The following is a 19,521-nucleotide window of genomic DNA, read 5'->3' as shown; positions in this document are numbered from 1 at the left end:
CTGCTTGTACGTCAGTGGCATGGACTGGTGTTGTCCAGGTGTTTTGAAGGTATTCTGAACTAGACTGCTTGTACGTCAGTGGCACGGACTGGTGTTGTCCAGGTATTTTGAAGGTATTCTGAACTAGACTGCTTGTACGTCAGTGACACGGACTGGTGTTGTCCAGGTATTTTGAAGGTATTCTGAACTAGACTGCTTGTACGTCAGTGACACGGACTGGTGTTGTCCAGGTATTTTGAAGGTATTCTGAACTAGACTGCTTGTACGTCAGTGACACGGGCTGGTGTTGTCCAGGTATTTTGAAGGTATTCTGAACTAGACTGCTTGTACGTCAGTGACACGGGCTGGTGTTGTCCAAGTATTTTGAAGGTTGTCTAGGTGTTTTGAAGGTATTCTGAACTAGACTGCTTGTACGTCAGTGGCACGGACTGGTGTTGTCCAGGTATTTTGAAGGTATTCTGAACTAGACTGCTTGTACGTCAGTGACACGGGCTGGTGTTTCCAGGTATTTTGAAGGTATTCTGAACTAGACTGCTTTTACGTCAGTGGCACGGACTGGTGTTGTCCAGGTATTTTGAAGGTATTCTGAACTAGACTGCTTGTACGTCAGTGACACGGGCTGGTGTTGTCCAGGTATTTTGAAGGTATTCTGAACTAGACTACTTGTACGTCAGTGACACTGACTGGTGTTGTCCAGGTATTTTGAAGGTTTTCTGAACTAGACTGCTTGTATGTCAGTGGCACGGACTGGTGTTGTCCAGGTATTTTGAAGGTATTCTGAACTAGACTGCTTGTACATCAGTGATACTGACTGGTGTTGTCCAGGTATTTTGAAGGTATTCTGAACTAGACTGCTTGTACGTCAGTGGCACGGACTGGTGTTGCCCAGGTATTTTGAAGGTATTCTGAACTGGACTGCTTGTACGTCAGTGGCACGGACTGGTGTTGTCCAGGTATTTTGAAGATATTCTGAACTAGACAGCTTGTACGTCATTGGCACGGACTGGTGTTGTCCAGGTATTTTGAAGGTATTCTGAACTAGATTGCTTGTACGTCATTGGCACGGACTGGTGTTGTCCACGTATTTTGAAGGTATTCTGAACTAGACTACTTGTACGTCAGTGGCACGGACTGGTGTTGTCCAGGTATTTTGAAGGTATTCTAAACTAGACTGCTTGTACGTCAGTGGCACGGACTGGTGTTGTCCAGGTATTTTGAAGGTATTCTGAACTAGACTGCTTGTACGTCAGTGACACGGACTGGTGTTGTCCAGGTGTTTTGAAGGTATTCTGAACTAGACTGCTCGTAGGTCAGTGGCACGGACTGGTGTTGTCCAGGTATTTTGAAGGTATTCTGAACTAGACTGCTTGTATGTCAGTGGCACGGACTGGTGTTGTCCAGGTATTTTGAAGGTATTCTGAACTAGACTGCTCGTACGTCAGTGGCACGGACTGGTGTTGTCCAGGTATTTTGAAGGTATTCTGAACTAGACTGCTTGTACGTCAGTGGCACGGACTGGTGTTGTCCAGGTATTTTGAAGGTATTCTGAACTAGACTGCTCGTACGTCAGTGACATGGGCTGGTGTTGTCCAGGTATTTTGAAGGTATTCTGAACTAGACTGCTCGTACGTCAGTGGCACGGACTGGTGTTGTCCAGGTATTTTGAAGGTATTCTGAACTAGACTGCTCGTATGTCAGTGGCACGGACTGGTGTTGTCCAGGTATTTTGAAGGTATTCTGAACTAGACTGCTAGTATGTCAGTGGCACGGACTGGTGTTGTCCAGGTATTTTGAAGGTATTCTGAACTAGACTGCTTGTACGTCAGTGACACGGGCTGGTGTTGTCCAGGTATTTTGAAGGTATTCTGAACTAGACTGCTTGTACGTCAGTGGCACGGACTGGTGTTGTCCAGGTATTTTGAAGGTATTCTGAACTAGACTGCTTGTACGTCAGTGGCACGGACTGGTGTTGTCCAGTATTTTGAAGGCATTCTGAACTAGACTGCTTGTACGGCAGTGACACTGACTGGTGTTGTCCAGGTATTTTGAAGGTATTCTGAACTAGACTGCTTGTACGTCAGTGGCATGGGCTGGTGTTGTCCAGATATTCTGAACTAGACTACTTGTACGTCAGTGGCATGGACTGGTGTTGTCCAGGTATTCTGAAGGTATTCTGAACTAGACTGCTTGTACGTCAGTGGCATGGACTGGTGTTGTCCAGGTATTTTGAAGGTATTCTGAACTAGGCTACTTGTACGTCAGTGGCATGGACTGCTGTTGTCCAGGTATTCTGAACTAGACTGCTTGTATGTCAGTGGCATGGACTGGTGTTGTCCAGGTATTCTGAAGGTATTCTGAACTAGACTGCTTGTACTTCAGTGGCACGGACTGGTGTTGTCCAGTATTTTGAAGGCATTCTGAACTAGACTGCTTGTACGTCAGTGACACTGACTGGTGTTGTCCAGGTATTTTGAAGGTATTCTGAACTAGACTGCTTGTACGTCAGTGGCATGGGCTGGTGTTGTCCAGATATTCTGAACTAGACTACTTGTACGTCAGTGGCATGGACTGGTGTTGTCCAGGTATTCTGAAGGTATTCTGAACTAGACTGCTTGTACGTCAGTGGCATGGACTGGTGTTGTCCAGGTATTTTGAAGGCATTCTGAACTAGACTGCTTGTACGTCAGTGGCATGGGCTGGTGTTGTCCAGGTATTCTGAAGGTATTCTGAACTAGACTGCTTGTACGTCATTGGCATGGACTGGTGTTGTCCAGGTATTTTGAAGGTATTCTGAACTGGACTGCTTGTACGTCATTGGCATGGGCTGGTGTTGTCCAGGTATTTTGAAGGTTTGGTGTTGTCCAGTTATTCTGAAGATTTTCTGAACTAGATTGCTTGTCCGTCAGTGGCAAGGATTGGCATTGTCCAGGTATTCTGAAGGTATTCTGGACAAGATTCCTAATTCGGCAGTGGCAAGGATTGGGATTGTCCAGGTATATGGGTGTACGTATAGATGTTGGTAAAATTACTTATAACCTGGGTAATTAATAACATTTGTGTTATAATTTGTCAGTAAGTATAATGAACATACGCACTCACACACCCACACACAAATACGAGAGAGAGAGAGAACAGACTCCTGCACATCGTATCATATAACAGGTATACATACGAATACCCATTCACAAATAAAACCCAGATCTTAGAGCAAAATAATTTCCTTTGGATTTAAAAAAAAAATGAAAAAAAGGTAAAATAAAACCCGAAAACTCCTTGTCCACCATTAAGCCAAAAACCGATTGTTCGCAACCAAGAGACGGATTAACACCTGCCGTAATGATCCTCCTCACCTGAGCGGACTCAAGCAAGAGAGAGAGATTGTTCACCTTTAAAAGAATAAGTGACGCTACTCATTCTATGGTTGCTATGGTGATACATACGCACGTGTGTGTGTGTGTGTCTGTGTATATGTACATGTCTGTGTTTATGTGCTTATGAGGGGTTTGTAAATGCTCGGTGTGGCGAAGGCTGTTGAGATGCAAAGACAGTATTCCTGCAATTGCTATCACTTTTCTCTCCAGGAATTTTGCCTATGTGTGTGTGTGTTTGTGAGTCTGTATGTGTCTGTGTCTATGTTTATGTGCTTATGTGGGGTTTGTAAATGGGAGAAGGCTCTTGAGATGTAAAGCAAGAGCATATTCCTGCATTTGTCTGTCCCTTGAATTCCTGTCACTTGTCTCTCCAGAAATTTTGTGTCTGTGTCTGGGTATGTATGTGTATATGTGTGTTTATGTCTGTGCTCATATGCTTATGAGAGGTTTGTAAATGCGCGAGGTGGAGAAGGCTTCTGAGACGTAAAGCACATTCCTGCATTTGTTTGTATCGTGAATTGCTATGACACATCTCTTTCCAGGAATTTTTTCTTCTTGTGTTGAGTGAAAACGAAGGCGAAGGGAGAGATGGGAGGGGGCGGGTTCTGATTTCAAAAGATTTGGGTTTTCAATGTAACCAGCGTTTGCAGGGAAATGTCTCAGGTGATATAAAGCTGTGAAAGACTTTCCCGAAGGGGAAATGTCGCTGGAAGCTACGAATGAGACTTTCCAGGAAAATATTCTTACTAATATTGCTCTTGTGCTTTTGTTTGCGGTTGGGAGAAGTCTCTTGATACTTTAGTAGAGGTATGGGTTTCAAAAGTAGAGAGAGAGAGAGAGAGAGAGAGAGAGAGAGAGAGAGAGAGAGAGAGAGAGAGAGAGAGAGAGAGAGAGAGAGAGAGAAATAAACTGTTCATTTCGTAATGTAGATGCAGCAACAAACTTATTATTATTATAAATTGCAGGTTGATTCTGTCATATCCTAAGATGAAAAAGACAAGTAATTATGTAAAGATGCTATGGAAAGCTGTTTTCAATATATGATTTTTCATATTTTAGTTTTAAACCTAATATTATTCACAAATATGCAATGAATACAACTTCAGAACTGCCAAAAAGACTGGCACGAAAATCTAGTTGCAACAAAGACTGTTACAAAGAGAGAGAGAGAGAGAGAGAGCTCTTCACAAGATTTGTTTTTTTTTTTTTTTTTGCCCGGGTAAACTCAATAGTAGATGAAACGAGAGGATCCAATACGAATTACGTCTTTTTTTTCTCTCTCTCTCTCAAAGAAACAGACGTTTTCCTCGTTTGTGTTTTGCACTGGAAAAGGTTTCTTGATTTATAGTAAGGAGAAAACTTTTTTTTGATATCCAAGTGCTTAGTCCGCAATATGTGTGTCTGCAGTGTTCCATCAGCCCCTCTAGCTGCACACATTTTTTAGCCTTTGACTTTATCTCCATTCCCTCTTCCTTTCTTCTTCTTCTTCTTCTTCTTCTTCTTCTTCTTTTCCTCGTTGTCCAACCTCTCCAGGTATTACTTTACTGTTCAGGTTTGGGGCTTTCTCCGAATTCCACCTTAAGATCCTTGTGCTTCATCTCCTTTATTTCCTGGATCTCTTTATCTTGCTGTCCAACCACTCCAGCTCCCCCTCTTCATTGTCTTATGCAGTGAATAGCCGAAAGTGCCCCTTCAGTGCCTGGCTCGACAGCATGAAGTTCACGAATTCATTCTGGAAGCATTTGGTTAGACAAGCTGGTTGGATGGTGCTTGGTTCAGGTTAAGTGGCCTTATGCCAGCACGGACTCTTGTCCAAAAGCGGTGTGAAAGTGTGTAGGACTGATGTGAACCTAGGAACTCAGTCCAAGGATTCGTAGATGTTAATTAGATGGATGACCACCAGTGAATAGCAACGGTACTTGTGACATAAGCCCCCACCCACCGGTGTTATTTGTGTGGAATGGCCCATGCAACTTCATAGAAATATTAGTGCTTTGAAGCTTACAACAGACCTTAGGAGACTGATTTAAGCAGCAGTGAATCACAAAAAATTCCAGAGAGGCTAACAAAGAACTATTTACAAAAATCGTTTGAGTAAAGGTGATGTGACACTTGAAAATCCGGGGCTGTTTTAGAGAAGTGCAAAGAATATACGTCTTGCTTAACCGCACGGTCAACCCAGGTCACCGGAAACATTGCCCCCCACCCCACCCCCAATTTATCTCTGGGTCCTTAGGTTTGGGAGTGACAGCTCACGTGCAGTTTCTCTGTTGTTGAGTTCATCTTCATTAGATCTGACTCGATTGCAGTGGGCGTTTTTCACTGAAATTATATATATATATATATATATATATATATATATATATATATATATATATATATATATTTTACACTATATATATATATATATATATATATATATATATATATATATATATATATATATATATATATATATATATATATATATATATATATATATATATATATATATATATATATATATATATATATATATATATATAGTTTAGACGTTAAGTGGCCTCTAGTATATAATAAAATAAAGATCTAGAATAAATGATAATCATTAAAGTTAAATAAAAGAAATATGAATAAACGTACGACAACCTGAAGCCTGAATACAAACAGCTTATGTCGCCAAGTTGAAGAATGATCGTAAATCTCGATTACAGAGTTTACAATCTCATCAACAGATGGTGTTGCTGCTAACCCCCTCCCCCCCTTCAACATCCCTTCCACTCTGGCTACTGGGTTATGAAGAGTTGAGGTTGACTTTGTAAACTATATTATTCAAATTCATTGCCTTTCGTCTTTCCCAGTCATGTATATTCTAACAGTGATTTAGCGCAGTTGTTTGTGAACCTTTATAATTTGTGAGTTTGCTCCCTGCCACTGATTCTTTGGCACGCAACCAAAATTTAGTGAGCTGTTTGAGTTCGTTCATGTGTTGAGTTTCAGGGAATAGCCATGTCCGCTGGTATAGTGGTTAGTGTCGTGGCATGCCACTCAGTTGCCTCCCCCCGGGCGATGAAAAATCATTGGCTCTGTATCATGATCAGTCACTGCTGCAATGTGGGGTCTGCGATGGGAGGTTGAAACCAACATTCTTTGAAGCTTAAATTTCAAGTCAGTTTCATCTTTGAAATAATGGTTGTTCCATAATGAATAGGTTTCATCTACTGAAATAATAATAATAATAATAATAATAATAATAATAATAATAATGTTTATGTATTCCACTGCATCTTTTTGAAGTTAGCCTTGCAAAATACGATACTTAGCATAGTCATTTTGCTTACTGTTTTTCATAGCATTTGTCATTGGTTTGATTTAACAAGTCTAACTGTGGAATGCATAAGAAATGTATAAAATAAACCTGGACCTCTGATGGGTGTCTTTCCATAGTTTAACTTTAACAAAATGACGTGGACATTTATGTATGCAATTTCCAGTCTGTGACGTTCCTTTGAATGAGTTTTTGGGGATTTGTTCATACTTCAGAGTGAATTCAATTTCATTTCATTTAGCATTTACGTACAGCGTATGGTATTCACTTCATTTTACTCTCTCCCTCTCCCTTCTTTATTGATTTACACTACATTGGTTAAAAGCAACAGATATGACAGAATTGCTAGAAGTTCCTGAAAGGCTGAATCATCATCAGAGTACGTGGTAATATAAGAAAAATTAAGATTATTTAATGTATGATCTTGTTTTGGATAATGTGTTGAATACTAATTAACTTACTTATCTTGGTTAATTATCTTGGCTAATTATTGGAAACTATAAATAGAGATTATTGTTCATTTTTATAGCTGCATAACAAGAGTGAAAAGAATGTAGAAATAATAGCTAGGCATTACTTAAGGTTCTTTGCGGCTTCCCTTCGGCACGTAGCTGCAACCCTTTTCATTCCTTTTACTATACATCCGTTCATATTCCCTTTCTTCCATCTTATACTTCCATCCTCTCCTAACAGTTGATTCAACATTATTTTCAGCGCTGAATGACCTCATAGGTTTCAGCGCCTGGCTTTTGGTCTATATTCTATATTCCAGTTCCAGTCCAGTGTTGGAACTAGGAAGAAAGTTGAAGTTAAAAGTTAAGTATACTTTAGTTTAACCAGACCACTGAGCTGATTAACAGCTCTCCTAGGGCTGGCCAAAGGATTAGACTTATTTTACGTGGCTAAGATCCAATTGGTTACCTAGCAACGGGACCTACAGCTTCTTGTGGAATCCGAACCACATTATAATGAGAAATGAATTTCTATCACCAGAAATAAATTCCTCTAATTCTTCATTGGCCGGAAGAAAGTTGAGAGAAACTTACAAAGCAGAGGAGAAAGTACAAATGAAAGTACAATTGGAGGTTTATAATGGCCGACAGACAAAGCATTCTACTACAGTCCAAGACATAGATATTTGTAAAGGAATTCTCCCCCGTCTCCAGACGGCTCTCGTCATTGTATCAGATTCCAGGAAAGTGAAATATGAAGCGGAGAAGAGGAATGAGACATCTTTTGATGTAGATAGGTCGCGACACAGAGTAAATGATTTGTGAAGGTTATGGAAGGACAGTGAAAGGGGCCATGTACTGTTCTTGTTTGACCGGGAAACGTAATGTAGATTTTGCGTAACTTTTTCGTCGTATTGGAGGCAGTGTCTCTCTCTCTCTCTCTCTCTCTCTCTCTCTCTCTCTCTCTCTCTCTCTCTCTCTCAACACACACACACACACACACACACACACACACACAAACAAACACAAATATATATATATATATATATATATATATATATATATATATATATATATATATATATATATATATATATATATATATATATATATATATATATAGAGAGAGAAGAGAGAGAGAGAGAGTGAGATAGGTAGCTATATAGAAAGATATATAGATATACTATATATATATATATATATATATATATATATATATATATATATATATATATATATATATATATATATACTTACAATATATACGCCAACTCATTTTTAATAAACCCCGAAAATCCTTCGGTAAATACTGAACGCAATAATCACACACACAATCCATTCAAGAGATTAAACCAGAATGTACATTGTTGTTAACAAGTAATGAACGAGGGGAAAGGTCTACTTTCCCCTCTTACTAATTGCTTCATTTCCCCTTTCTTTGATCTTTTTAGCAAACACGTTCGTTCTCGAGTCGCGGATGAGGAGTTTGTTATAGAAAGCAGTGGCGAAATTCTGAGTGTCTAAGCTCTGTGCTCTGTTAGATAAGTAATCATCATGAGTGTCTGTTTATATATATATATATATATATATATATATATATATATATATATATATATATATATATATATATATATATATATGTGTGTGTGTGTGTGTGTATATATCTATACACACATACATATATATGTATATATACATATATACAGTATATATATACACATATATAAATATATCTATATCACATTACCACAGGTGAAAAATAAGAGAGGGGTGTGGGTCCTGACCGGTATCGACTTTATTTCCTAGTCATTGACGCCAGTTTTATATTTATAACATTGAAATACAAATATGCATATGATTGTGATAATGAGTCATTAACACTACTTTAAGGTAGCACAAAGTAACAAGTTTTATTTGGTGTTTCAGATAAAATGATGTGACTGAAATGTTTCTATTTATGATCGATGAGCTATGAACGCGTCGGTAGAAAGAATGATTGCTTTCTTGTGCTCCATGGCTGAAGAACTAGAGAAGAGCAGGTGATCTGGTGAGTAGTAACCCATTTTTAGTTTTCTGTAAAAGAAAACAATTGTGCAGTGTAGTGAGGAAAGTGTGCCAAACAAATGATTTTTTTTTAGTAATGTTTTGAATAGAATGATCGTTGTGGCTGATACATTCAAATCGAATCTGAATAGTTAGAATAACTTTAGCCTCTAAGTTAAAACCAAAAATACCAAGACCTCTATTCATTAAGTATCTCATTGCTGGACATTCTGTGAAAGTGGCAATTGCACTGTACATCCACATTAACACATGAATACATTTTATTCAGAGCTTATACCGTTCTCTCTTGAGATGTAATACGATTTATATAAGCCACTCAGAGAACATTGAACCATAATCTCTCAAAATATTTAATACACGAGTCTTCAAATGTGAAAGATTGAAGATTTAGTCGTCTGAGAGCATTAAACATAAATACATTGTCGATGAAGGTCTTCTATTCAACACTTACAGGATAAACGTCTTATTTTTCACCGAATCTTCGTGTACGAACTGGGAATGTCTCTTGACAGGAAAAAAGAGAGAAATCTTTAAGAGATATATGTACAGTGTTTCTGCTTTAATCTCTCCAAGGGGATAAATTTTACGTGAGCAAAGTTATTTTCTTTTTTTTTTCATCTACGTCGTTCCCCACGAACAGATTATATATTATATATGTGTGTGTGTGTGTTTGTGTATGTATGTATGTATGTATGTATATGTAATGTATGTATATATGTATATATATAATATATATATATATATATATATATATATATATATATATATATATATATATATATATATATATATATATATATTATATATATATATGGAAAGCTTATAGGTCACAAGTGTTTTATGAAATACAATACACAGTAGATGGTTAATTAACAAGTGTGGTAGAAAAACTTTCCGAAAACCCTTGAGAGGATGTTTAGCTGTTATCTGAAGCATTTCGTAATTAAGTAAAACTGTTGCATCAGGTATTCTCAAGACGTGGGAACTTGTCACATGACTTCGTGAGTGCGTTCGCCGGAAATGTCCAGGTTCCCTTGGAAATGTGTGTATGTGTTTCTTTTGGGCGGAGTCCCAGGGTGTGAAGGGATCAGTTATGGAAAAAATGATCATTCGGAGACCAATACTGAACATTATTAAAGTCTTCAGTGAAGACTCTGTGGTTCGAAACCTATCGATTAAGACTGTGAACATTCCTGTTTGGAGGTAAGAACCACGTTTTATTTCCCAGACTGTAGATTGCTTTTTTCTTTTATACATTGTCTTTTGTGTCAAGCATTTATTGTACTGTGTGTACTTTATAAGTAACATGGGAGGAATTCCCACACCTTTATTTTTATGCATTTTGGTTAATAAGGGATTTATTTAACTTCTTAGATGTTTCACTGAAAAAGAGGTCGCAGAAGTACTCATTGGGAATGTGTTGGACTTTGACTTATTTTGACCTATTGTGAGTTACAGTGCAAAGACATTAATTAGTTAAAATATAATAGACTGTAATATGATTGATCTTTTGGGGAACTTTAATATTCCATTTTATTTCATCTCTTATTTCTTGCAATCTAGTTATGTTGGATTTTGCCAAATAAATTATTTTGGGTAAAGACTGTTTCGCTGTAGACCTGAGAGAGAGAGAGAGAGAGAGAGAGAGAGAGAGAGAGAGAGAATGCAGGGCGAGCAGGTACAGATATGCACTACCAGTAGCCTTTTTGATGCGATCGCTATCAATGCTACCAATAGTTGGGACGTCTCGACTTTGTAATAGCAGGTAAGCAATGAAATTTCCTCTTGACTGGGTAACACACACACACACATATATATATATATATATATATATATATATATATATATATATATATATATATATATATATATATATATATATATATATATATATATATATAACACACACACACATAAGATAAGCTTCACATTTATGAAAACTTCATAACAATACTTTTGAATAAACAGAAATTTATATAAAGATTCGTGTTATTTTCGAGTTTCGGTTGTAAATTTTTTTTATTATATTTTGGTCACGCAACTATGGTAACCTGCTAATATAATCTCCTTTCTTCGAAGATATTCAGCAATGGAATTATTCAATATTTCGAGTAACGAGCAAAACCAGCAAGCAGACATTCATATCAGATTGCTTGAAGTTCTACCGGTTGAATTTAAAGCCACTTAGAGAAAACATCACATTACACGCCATGGCGAAATTACCAGGCGTATATTTATTTCTCCCAACGCCTTTATGCCAGGCCAATTAAGATTCCATAACTGCCTGGAAACGCTGGCCGTTGCTGCTTTAAAGGAGCAAAGGTGGGGAGGGGGAGGCCCCCCGCTTCTGCCTGGAATTAAAACTTCAAAACATCGTAAATCTCGGGAGTCGTAAGAGAGAGAGAGAGAGAGAGAGAGAGAGAGAGAGAGGCAGTATCACAAAAAAGGCCATAAATGAATTAATGGTATTCTCACTATTGAGAGAGAGAGAGAGAGAGAGAGAGCGTTCTGCAATTCCGGCCCAATATATCTTATCCTTATTTCATTGAGGTTTTGTGGGAGGCAAGATTTTTACGACCTTGCCCAGGGAATGGGCGTAAATAATGGACAGGGAATTTCCCCTTTTAGGGGCCAAATTCCTCATTGCACAGTGCGTTTATTGCATTCTGCTGCTGCACTGAGGGATGGAAGGCACATAGACGCACGCACGCAAAACGCGCACGCACGCGAGAGCTACAGATGGGATTGTTGGTAATCACCATTAGTCAGAGGGGCTTCACTTCTCTTCTCTATGATCTAAGGCTCTTAATAAAACTTGAGAGAAAAGAATATGAGAGAATTTTTGCGATAATTTTGAGCAAGTTAGAGATACCATTGAAAGATTGAAATATTTTTTTTAAATTTTGAAAGATTTAGAAATATGTAACCTATTGAAAACACTGATTTAACTTAGGTTGAACATGGTTTCCGCAAACCATCTTTAGTTGAGAATTTTGCGCTAATTTTGAATAATTTAGAGTTACCATTGAAAGACTGAAATGTTTTTAAAATCCGAAAAATTTAAAAATATTTCACCTGATGGAAACTCTTAAGATTTAGTTAAAATTCATCCACAAGCGTTCTTTACGTAGGTCATTCCTCAGCAGAAGTTTTTGAGGTCGAAATGCGAAAAATTTTTCGAAATTAAATCTTCATGTTTCCACTAAGGAGACCCCGTATGCTTATTAGTTTCAAGGATCACCCCAAGCATGAAGTTTAAGGACCGTTCACCTTTGGAAAAGCTGCATCAGAATATTTTTTTGAGAAAAATATATCTGAAATAAACATGATGTGTTTTAGTTGTTCTGTTTTGTGTTACCAGATAACTGCTATTTCAGCATATAAAAACAGACTTTGGAGTTCCAGCAAGTCTGAATTTCAGCCATGGGAAACAGATTACTGCAGTTTTACCAGGCGAAAACATACTGCTGCCATTAAAGCAAGCGAAAAGACAAAACAGACTGCATCAATTCCAGCTATCAAAAACACACTACTGCAATTCCAGTAAGGCAAAAGCAGACTACTGCAATTCCAGCAAGGCAAAAAACAGACTTCTACCACAATTCCAGCAATGCAAAAAACAGACTAATACTGCAATTCCAGCAAAGCAAAAAACAGACTTCTACCACAATTCCAGCAAGGCAAAAAACAGACTACTACTGCCATTCCAGCAAGGCAAAAAACAGACTTCTACCACAATTCCAGCAAGGCAAAAAACAGACTACTACTGCAGTTCCAGCCATCGAAAAAAGACTACCACAGTTCCACCCAACGAAAAGAAAAAAACTGACTACTGCAATTCCAGCAAAGCAAAAAACAGACTTCCACCGCAATTCCAGCAGCAAGCGAAAGCAGAACGAGTAATCAGTCCCAAGGAAAGTCCGAAGCGATTAACTCGCCTTATCGACCGCCAGGTCTCGTCGACAAAGTCGACGAAATAATGTCGAATGGAGCGGGAAATAGGAACGCAAAGCTTCGACTGGGAAGAAAGGGAGTTCACCGGAGCAGGAGAAAGGGATAAAGAGAGAGCAGAAAGGGGCGGAAGGGGCTGAGAAATGGCGCTATTTGGCTTAGTGGGGGATAAAAAAGGGTAAGGATAGATTAGAGGGAGGGAGGGGGTTTAGCTCGAAAGGAAGGGGGGAAGGGAGGCTCGCAAGGTATATATTCCTCCGGCGGGTTCTGTAAAAAGGAGTGTGGCAGAAAGGGAGGGGATTGGAGGGGAAAGTGAGATTTTTATGTGTACCTTTGAGGATAAGTTCGTGTGTACTGTATGTATATATATATATATATATATATATATATATATATATATATATATATATATATATATATATATATATGTATATATATGTGTGTGTGTAATATATATACATATATATAAGGATAGTACATATGTATATACTATATATATACTTATATATATATGTATATATATGTATTCTGGTAAGACTGAGAGCTACTTGATTTCTTATTCACAAGAACAAAAATAATGTTTCTGGTGAAGGCTTGAAGATATGTCTAGTTCCATAGAGACTCATTTAATAAAAAAAAGAAAAAAATTAACTCCATTACCTTCTGCTTCAGAAGAAAGTACCTCATTACTTTAAAAGTAAGGAAAGTTAGCAAAAGGTATTCTTGGTACTTACTTACAACATCTGACTGATCAGAAGTCAGTGATTTCATTTAAAATTCTCTAGAGGGAGTGAACAAATTTTTTTTTATTATGATTTCTACTCAAAAGATGATCTCATCTCAAAATTAGTTTACTATAATAGGTTGATAGTGGATTGACAGTTATTACACGAAAGTCTAAAGTTGGACAGGATTATCCTTATGCATTAAAGACTAGACTGGGCTATAGTCTTTATATTGTTGGTTTTTAATTAATATTGTTAGCCTTATTAACAAGTAGAGTGATAGCAGTTAAAGACTAGACTGGACTATAGTCTTTTTAACTGTGGTTTACTAGTATAATTAACGTTATTATCCTTACTGACATGTCTGTTAAATCTTAACTGCTTCACAGAGACTGCGAACAAGTCTGTGATTAGGGAGTGACTGTGTCACTGTTTAAAAGAACCTGTTATATTCATCATAGCGTTCTACACTACTCACCACAACAACAGAAGCAAAACCTAACCGTTTGCGACGCCAGTGATTACTTTAGCCGTTTACAAAGAGTGATTTATGAGATGGGGGGGTCTGTTATTCAAACAAACATATATCAATTTGTATGTGCGCTTAAACACACAAACATAAAGCGAGTATGTCAACAAATGAATTACTATGGAGGAAACAGCGAGAGTTCGAAAGGAAGTCGTGAAGGAAAGCGGGAATATATATCCTATGTTGCGAATGTTAAACAAGAGGAAGAGAGAGAGAGAGAGAGAACAAAAGTTGGAAGGAAAGCGAAAGTATAGTTCAGAGGTTGTAAAGATTAAACAAGAGAGAGAGGAAAGGAAGCAATAGAGAAAAGTAGAAATATAGTTAAGAGGTTGCGAAGATTTAATAAGACAGAGAGAGAGAGAGAGTGGAAAGGAAGTAGTAAAGAAAAGTAGAAATATAGTTAAGAGGTTGCGAAGATTTAATAAGAGAGAGAGAGAGAGAGTGGAAAGGAAGTAGTAAAGAAAAGTAGAAATATAGTTAAGAGGTTGCGAAGATTTCATAAGAGAGAGAGAGAGAGAGAGAGAGAGAGAGAGAGAGAGAGAGAGAGAGAGAGGCGGTGCATACACAGGGTTAGGAAGGGTCGGGTCGGCTGCGTCCGTGTTTGTTTTTAATTTGCACGACTGAGCCCATTTCCATGTAGGCATGGGAGTCCACCAGATGACACGTAGGCGTACAAACAGTCGGATTTGTGCGCACGCAGGCGCACTCCTGCGCACACCATCAAACGCATATAAACAAACCGTAGAACGCTCTGCCAATGGCGAATTTTGTTGCAGTTCTTCAAAGTTCCAGATTAAACAAAAAAATTTCCGTCGAATTTTCCCTTTCGTGGAGAGATTTTTCCTAATTTTTTTTTGTAATATACTTTTTATTTCTTATTTTCCTTTCGAAGAAAGACTTTTCCAAAATCTGAGTAGACTACTAAAAAGTCTTTATGAGAGACTGGTACTTTTAAGGTAAGAAAATTGTCTTATCTTTTTGTGATATTATCTCCTTACAAGAGCTTATCTAACTATACGATAAGACAATATGCAATGGAATATCAAAGTAATACTGTTCTCTGATGAACAGAACTCCATTAACATAAGCAAGAGTGTTTCTGATGATGTTTTAGGCCTCTAACGTTAAACAAGTGTTTTCTAATGGTGTTCCCATAGAGGGGTAGTGCCGTCAGTGCACGTCATGCGATGCACTGTAGGTTCTTTGCAGCGTGCCTCCGGCCCCTTAGTTACAACCCCTTTCGTTTCTTTTACTGTACCTCCGTTCATATTCTCTTTCTTCCATCTTACTTTCCACCCTCTCCTAACAATTGATTCACAGTGCAACTGGGAAGTTTTCTTCCTGTTACACCTTTCAGACCTTTTACTGTCAGTTTCCGTTTCAGCGCTGATGACTCCATAGGTCCCAGTGCTTGGCCTTCGGCCTAAATTCTATATTCAGTCAATCTAATGGTGTTGGAACTCTTATCACTGAACTAAAGTGTTTCTGATGATTTTAAAACTGTAAACGCTAAACAGATGATCTCAGTAAAGCTGCTTCTAAACAGTAAATAGTTCTGAGGAAATAAATAATATTCCTAATGGTCTGTAGTATATATATATTATATATATATATATATATATATATATATATATATATATATATATATATATATACTATATATATATATATATATATATATATATATATATGTTTTTAATATATGTTTTCTTTCATCCTATGAAATTGATGACGATGAATTGGTTAATCAGGAGAGAGAGAGAGAGAGAGAGAGAGAGAGAGAGAGAGAGAGAGAGAGAGAGAGAGAGAGAGAGAGAAAGCAGTTACAGTTCCAGGAACGAACTCCGAATACCCTGTTTTTCATAATTGACGATAACAGTAAAATTTGATACCCGGGCGCCAACTACCACCGCAATTTAAAGTTTGCAAAGACTCTTTCCAACAATAAAGGCGTACTCTAAAACCCATTAACGTTTTCCCACATATTCACGAGAGACGCTTAGGATTACAACCAGCTTCATACTCTCGAAGGAAGTATCTCGTTATGTACCACGCGCGAAGAAATGAATTCGGCCGTTTGCTCCAGTACCGGAAGGAGACCTTTGGCATTACGTGAACCCGAGAATAAAATGCAGTGAGAAATTTTTACGGGAGCTAAGAGTGGTGAGAGACCTCTCTCTCTCTCTCTCTCTCTCTCTCTCTCTCTCTCTCTCTCTCTCTCTCTCTCTCTCTATATATATATATATATATATATATATATATATATATATATATATATATATATATATATATATGTTTTTGACGTTTGAACACGAATATAAACTCTCTCTCTCTGTATATATGTATATATATATATATATATATATATATATATATATATATATATATATATATATATATATATATATATATATATATATATATATATATATATATTTCTGCGTCCGTATGAATACAAATATAAATTTCTCTCTCTCTCTCTCTCTCTCTCTCTCTCTCTCTCTCTCTCTCTCTCTCTCTCTCTGGCACATTGACAGCCGGGAATTTCACACGGGGCAAATCCATTGTTGGCAAAATGCTGTCCTAATGCTCGCATGCTCAAGTGTTGCCAAATGCTCTTCGCTAATTTTTTCATCTGATAGAGTTACGGAGCAGCATGTAGTCTTAAAGGTCTTCTTTTTTTTTTTTTTTTTTGGCAGTTTTTTTTTTATTTTGTGACTAAATGAAGTGGGCTATAGTATAATGAAGAATTAGAGAATAAAGCTAGAATAATTTAGAAAGATGCTGGAATGGTTTGAGGTAGAAAATGGCAAAAAAAAGTAAACAGCAAAGCTAGCAATAGTTTGCTATGAAAGTCAATTGATTGTTTGTAAAACGAATTGCGATATAAAACATTCCAGAGATACTGGAATGGCTTGAGGTGAAATGTACCAAAAAATTTGCAAAGCTACAAATAGTTTGCAGACAAAATCGACCGGTCATTGAAAAACATAATAATATAAAACAATTTTCGTCATACAACAAAGGCTCAAGGCAGTTTGCTATCACAATCGAAAGATTATATAAAAAGCGAATTATGATATAAGACCATTTTCATCATACAATAACGACAAATAGGACTGAGGAGGCATGAGAACGCAGAATGAAATGAAAAATTTACTGTTCGTATGGAAATGGAACATAAATTTCTGAAACTCAGTGATAGATGATACTTGAAGTTGATTGGGAATATCAAGTGGCGATATTTCGTGAGATTTGTTACTGGTTGTATGTGACGTGAGATTGGAGATGTTCTGTTTAACCTGACTGTAATCTTCACATATTAGCAGTTTTGCCCTCTAATTATCTCTCTCTCTCTCTCTCTCTCTCTCTCTCTCTCTCTCTCTCTCTTGTGAAAATATCATTATATATGGTCTCATTTGTGATACTGCTACAGTATCTCTCTCTCTCTCTCTCTCTCTCTAAATTATGAAAATATCATTATATATGGTCTTAATTTTGGTTTTATTTTGATACTGTTGCAGTCTCTCTCTCTCTCTCTCTCTCTCTTGTGAAAATATCATTATATATGGTCTCATTTGTGATACTGCTACAGTCTCTCTCTCTCTCTCTCTCTCTCTCTCTCTCTCTCTCTCTCTCTCTCTCTCTCTTGTGAAAATATCATTATATATGGTCTCTCTTGTGAAAATATCATTATCTCTGGTCTCATTTCTCTCTCTCTCTCTCTCTCTCTCTCTCTCTCTCTCTCTCTCTCTCTCTCTCTAAATTATGAAAATATCATTATATATGGTCTTAATTTTGGTCTTATTTTTGATACTGTTACAGTCTCTCTCTCTCTCTCTCTCTCTCTCTCTCTCTCTCTCTCTCTCTCTCTCTCTCTTGTGAAAATATCATTATATATGGTCTCATTTGTGATAGTGCTACAGTCTCTCTCTCTCTCTCTCTCTCTCTCTCTCTCTCTCTCTCTCTCTCTCTCTCTCTCTCTCTCTTGTGAAAATATCATTATATATGGTCTCATTTGTGATACTGCTACAGTCTCTCTCTCTCTCTCTCTCTCTCTCTCTCTCTCTCTCTCTAAATTATGAAAATATCATTATATATGGTCTTAATTTTGGTCTTATTTTTGATACTGCTACAGTCTCTCTCTCTCTCTCTCTCTCTCTCTCTCTCTCTCTCTCTCTCTCTCTCTCTCTCTCTCTCTCTCTCAGTTCTAAAAATACCATTTATGGTCTTGTTTGTGATACTGCTACATTCTCTCTCTCTCTCTCTCTCTCTCTCTCTCTCTCTCTCTCTCTCTCTCTCTCTCTCTCTCTTCACTTTCACGTCAACAAAAGCCCCTCAATTATAGTTACTGCGATTCTAAATCGATCCGACAAAAAATTAAAATGAAAGCGAACTCTACCAGTAACCAAAAATCAGCAAAAGGCTAATATAGGAAAAAAGAAAACAGTTTTCTCTCTTTATTTACGTTAGGAAATATTTATTTAACTAAGCGATTCCCCCTTTATTTACTTAATTCTTTTATGTCACCAAGAAAATTCCGCTTTTTCATATAATCTCAAATGAAACATGAAATTTACACGATTTGATAAAAACAAAATTAAAAGCCAAATCTACCAGTACCAAAAAAAGAGAGTCTTCTCTTTTGTATACTTTAGGAAATGGAATAATAATTCCTTCTTATTTTATTTAATTCTTTCATATCACCGAGAGGATTCCCTCTTATTTACTTAATTTTTACATATCACCAAGAGAATTCCCTCTTTTTTGCTTAATTCTTTCATGTCACCAAGAGAATTCCCTCTTTTTTACTTAATTCTTTCATGTCACCAAGAGAATTCCCTCTTTTTTACTCAATTCTTTTGTGTCATCAAGAGAATTTCCTCTTATTTACTTAATTCTTTTGTGTCATCAAGAGAATTCCTTCTTATCTACTTAATTCTTTTATGCCACCAAGCGAATTCCCTCTTATTTTCTTAATTTTTTATGTCAACAAGAATATTCCCTCTTGTTTACTTGAGTTTTTTTTATATCAGCAAGAGAATTCGCTCTTATTTACTTAATCCTTTTATGTCACCGAGAGATTTCCGCTCTTATAATCTCAAACCAACCACGAAATTTA

The 19,521-nt window shown here is 37.1% G+C and overlaps 1 long non-coding RNA gene across 1 annotated transcript in view; it reads left to right on the top strand.

Annotated features, from left to right (window-relative positions):
* The window catches only part of LOC136839224 (uncharacterized), a 528,811-nt gene that overhangs the window by 229,218 nt on the left and 280,072 nt on the right, over positions 1-19,521 (top strand). The window contains exon 4 of the long non-coding RNA XR_010853259.1: positions 9,057-9,177. This is a non-coding gene — a long non-coding RNA (uncharacterized lncRNA). The remainder of the gene's footprint in view (positions 1-9,056; positions 9,178-19,521) is intronic.

Source organism: Macrobrachium rosenbergii, chromosome 6 (genome assembly GCF_040412425.1).
Source record: "Macrobrachium rosenbergii isolate ZJJX-2024 chromosome 6, ASM4041242v1, whole genome shotgun sequence".
NCBI classification, from domain to species: Eukaryota; Metazoa; Arthropoda; class Malacostraca; order Decapoda; family Palaemonidae; genus Macrobrachium; species Macrobrachium rosenbergii.
The sequence above is the reverse complement of the archived record's forward strand: the minus strand, read 5'-3'. Positions and strand labels throughout refer to the sequence as shown.